The following is a 4,432-nucleotide window of genomic DNA, read 5'->3' as shown; positions in this document are numbered from 1 at the left end:
GAGATTTCAAGTTCAAGCTGAACATTGATATGTTTGTATTGGTCTCTAGCTCTCTATGTAATTAGTGGGAAAAAAAATTAAGAAAGCCCTCCCAATGTATTTTAAAAATGCAATATTTTTTAATACCAGTTATATGGTACATGATTCTATTAATCATATCCCAGTGTTGATGCCAATTATAGATGATTCGTCTCATATAATTTTTTAATCACAAGGTTTAAAATCTCAACTTCATTTAAAAGAATTTAAATAATTTTAAATTCGCATAATCACTACTACTAGTTTTGTTAATTAAAGATGGGCACCCAGCCTTATCTTGGTGGCATAGGTCAGCTTTTCTTTTTCCTGTATCGTGTCTAACCAGCCTTATCTTGCTGGTTGCTCTCTGTATCGTTGCTCCTTTCATTAATAAAGTTCTTTTTTTTTTAATAAAGCTTTTGTGTTAAAAAAAATATCAGGTGGTAAGAATAAAGATAACGCATTGGATTAAATGGGAGAACCTTCTTGCTTGTTTCCCCCGACCAAGTAGGATAACCTTGATATCGTTTAAAATGGGCTCTTTTTTCCCTCAACAAAACATGAAAGTTTTATTAAGGAGAAAGGCTCGTTGATTTGGGCTCTCCGGCCCAGGTTTCTGGGATGAAACGAGTTAATTGTGAAGCCCATTCAGCCCATATCTAAAACCCTAGCGTATTGCCGTCTTACCTTGCTGGCTCCTTTGACTTTGCGCTCTCTTCCTCGCACGCCTTGTTTGGTGAATTGAACCCGCCGAATCAAAGCTCCAAGCATGGCGGCGAGCGAGCGCACCGTGTTGCAGTTCTCTTCCTCTTCGCAGAGCCTATCTGCTAAGGTTCATCCTCTGGTTATCTTCAACATCTGCGACTGCTATGTCCGACGTCCGGACCAAGCGGAGCGCGTCATCGGAACACTCCTTGGTTCTGTCTTGCCCGATGGAACCGTTGATATCCGTAATTCCTATGCTGTTCCCCACAATGAGTCTCTAGGACAGGTATGCGCGGTTCTTGTTCTACGTTCGGATTTGTAGTAGTTAGGGGGCGATTTTATTCTATTTTCTAAACCTAGTAGACGTTATTAATCTTCAGCCCTGTGATTAATCATTTCAATTATTCAGTTTATTGTTGGATGAAATCTAGAGGTACCAATTATTAACCCCGGATATTTTGGGGTCCTTCGTACATTCATTGCTGATGCCAGTTCCATAGTTGATCCGAGACATGTAACATGTTGCCCATTTTATGTTTTCTGTCGTATTATTTGCTTAACATGTAGCTCTAATCATCCCCTGTTTGATTTTCGTCCGTTGAAAGGTAGTCATAGTATGTTGCATTCTTAATTGTTTCCCTGGTCTCGGCTTGATCCCGTTTCTCCCGTTGTGATCCTTGTATTGACTTATGTGCCTGGAAGGAAATCTGGTGCGCTGCTTAAATTTCATGCCAACGAGGGCATGTAGAACTCCGGCAGTTATAATGAGTTACAAAGGATTGGTGTTTACTGGCGGCTTGCTCCCTCACTAAGAACCACTTGTTGGCAAGCAAATGTTTTTTTAAAACTGATAAGCTTTATTCATTTGGAATAGATGAGGGATCTACATGGGGTGACGATGAATTTTAGCTCTGGTTAAAATATTGCTTCAGATGAATTATCTATTGCCTGTTCATATTGAGGATTGAGGGTATTGATCATCTTTTCCTCCAGAGATGGTTTCTTTTTCTCCACGCTGGTGTGGGGTAAATGATTTCATATATAAGAAATTAGAATGGACAAACTTCATATGTTTTTCAATGCAAGTGATGAAATCCATGCCCATAGGCTTCTTTTGATTGAAAACGTGGATAACCCTGGGTGGTACGGGGATTGGATGCCTTTGTAGTTGACTCTATCAGTTACTTATCTAAATCTTGTCCTTTCATGGCGTGATTTTTTAAAATCAAATATCTTTCCTTTCTAATCTTTATTTTATTGTTACAGGTTGCTTTGGACATTGAGTACCACCCACAATATGTTGATTTCCCACCAAAAAGTGAACCCAAAGGAAGTCATAGTTGGGTGGTAAGTCCAATGTTTGTAAACTTTGTAGTGTTTGTAGTGTTTTTAAGCGTTATGCTTAAGAATCAAGTGCTAGTAACGGTATTTTCATTCGAGAGTTTCAAAGTCTTACCACATGACTAGGCAACTTATTAGGTTTTATGAGGTTGTGTCAAGAAATCATTCATGGGGCTTAGGATTTAATTGATGACTTGATGATTTGTGATGGCGAAGCATCTTCACTTGTCACTGTAAAGTGACGATCTTATATGGACTGGAGTTCAAGAACTTCCTTATCGAGTTGTTTATCTCATCCACGACTTTATTAGTTAGTTTAACTTCTTGGTATGCTTGCATCTATAACTGTTTTGTTTATCTCCGGTTTCTTATTTCTTCTACTCTGGGGAAAACCACTTATGCTAACTTTGGTATTTATGCAGGTATTCAACTGGTCTTGGAGTGAATGGGGGTAGTGCATTAATCCATGAATTTTATTCTCGAGAAGTTCCCAATCCTGTACACTTGACAGTTGATACAGGATTCACAAATGGAGGGGGAACCATAAAAGCATATGTATCACACAATTTATCTCTCGGAGATTGGCAAATTGCTGCTCAGTTTCAAGAAATTCCTCTGGATCTTCGCATGGTGGAAGCTGAGCGAATTGGATGTATGTTTTTATTGCATCTCAACGTTATAGCTATCCTTTTGTTTTCTTTACAGAGCTTGCGTTTTCTTTCTCATGTTAAAATGCATGTTCTTTCTTTCAATGGTAGATGGATGCATAGAGATGTCCTTCAATTTAAAAAATATCATCTTTTACTTAATGTCTTTCAAAATTATTATATGGCATACTTTTATGCAAATTTCAACCGATGTTAAGTATTTTGATATTATAGGTGGCTGATGAGTTATTTTATGCTTCGTTTTCAGTTTTTGTATAGACTTGCGAATCAGAGGAGTTATTCTTGATGATGATTTGAATAATCTAAGTTTGCTTGTTTCTTGTTTCTGGCGATGGCAGTCGATACTCTGAAGGCAACAACTGTTGACAAAATCCCAAATGATTTGGAAGGGATGGAAACATCAATGGAACGTCTACTCGCCCTGATTGATGACATCTACAAATATGTTGATGATGTTGTGGTATGCTGACATTATCTTCTGAATATTCATGCCATGCATAGTTCTTTAATAAGAACAAAATTGATTTTTTAACCGCTTTATAATCAGGAAGGGCGGGCTGTGCCAGACAATAATGTCGGGAGGTTTATATCTAACGCTGTAGGTTCCCTTCCCAAATTGCCCCCTTCAGCTTTTGATAAGCTCGTGAACGATAGTCTGCAGGTAAAGATTTTGTTTCAATGGGCTACAGGTTTTTGGTTATTTCTTGGTTTATGGGAACATCCTAGATTTGCCGGTTGTAATTTTGTTTGATTGAGTGTTTGTTTTCCTTGCAGGATCATTTGCTTTTGCTCTATTATCAAGTATCACAAGGACACAGCTGAGCCTGGCTGAAAAATTGAACACAGCTGCTCAGATTCTGTGATTCTTTTTGTCGATCGTTGTGCCTAGGCGATTTTGCTGGTGAAGTTCCTTTTGTGTTATTTACTGAAACACGTCAAGTCTTTTCCCCCCCCCCCCCCCTCTTAAATTTTGTAGTTTATTATTATTTTTTGTTGTTTTTGGAGCTGAGATTCATAGGCTTCTCTTAATTATATCCAAGTTCCAGTTTAACGGTTCACCCGTATTGTAATCCCTCATCTTCTAAAGAAATCTGGCCAGATCTTTTTTCAATGCTACCTGGCACAATGTTTATTTACCTGGTCGCTCTGTCAGTCCCCAGTCGTTTATTCGAATGGAGTTTAATGGAAAAAGAGAAAGTAAATTAAAATTGATATTCGCTTGGAAAAATTGAGCTGGCTAAAGATGTAAGATTGTATGAGGGAGAGTTGATGTCCCTTTCCAGGCTCCCGCGCTCTCTCATCGCTGCCGGGCGTAATATATCAATCTAAATTGCGTAGTCTTTGGGGCTGGCCACGTCTTTTTTCTCTTTTCCTTTTTTGTCCCTGGGAGTGATGCGGCGGAATAAAATGAAACCAGAATCGTTGGAAACGATCATATATTCATGTGAGTTGGAGAAGAAAGTGTTTGAACTGTTAACTGTTGGATGGAGTTGCCTTTTACAATTATGGAGCCAGATAAGTTAAAAAGTAACAGGATTACATGTCCTCAAAATTCTCAAATTTGTCCCCAGCTCCAGGGGCATGTTATACTATTCCATCTGATTTTGATGCATCCTTTTTCATTGTCATCAAATTTCTAACTCGTCTGTTTATCCAAGCACGAATCATCCATGAGGCCTCCTAAGTATCATAAACAATTT

The 4,432-nt window shown here is 38.5% G+C and overlaps 1 pseudogene; it reads left to right on the top strand.

Annotated features, from left to right (window-relative positions):
* Positions 1-718: 718 nt before the first annotated feature.
* LOC114758834 (eukaryotic translation initiation factor 3 subunit F-like) lies at positions 719-3,868 on the top strand (annotated as a pseudogene).
* Positions 3,869-4,432: the final 564 nt, after the last annotated feature.

This window comes from Neltuma alba, unplaced genomic scaffold, assembly GCF_004799145.2.
Source record: "Neltuma alba isolate B1F8T4 unplaced genomic scaffold, ASM479914v2 tig00010758_pilon, whole genome shotgun sequence".
Lineage (NCBI taxonomy): Eukaryota > Viridiplantae > Streptophyta > Magnoliopsida > Fabales > Fabaceae > Neltuma > Neltuma alba.
Note: the sequence above shows the minus strand (reverse complement) of the source record. Positions and strands in the feature narration are given on the sequence as shown.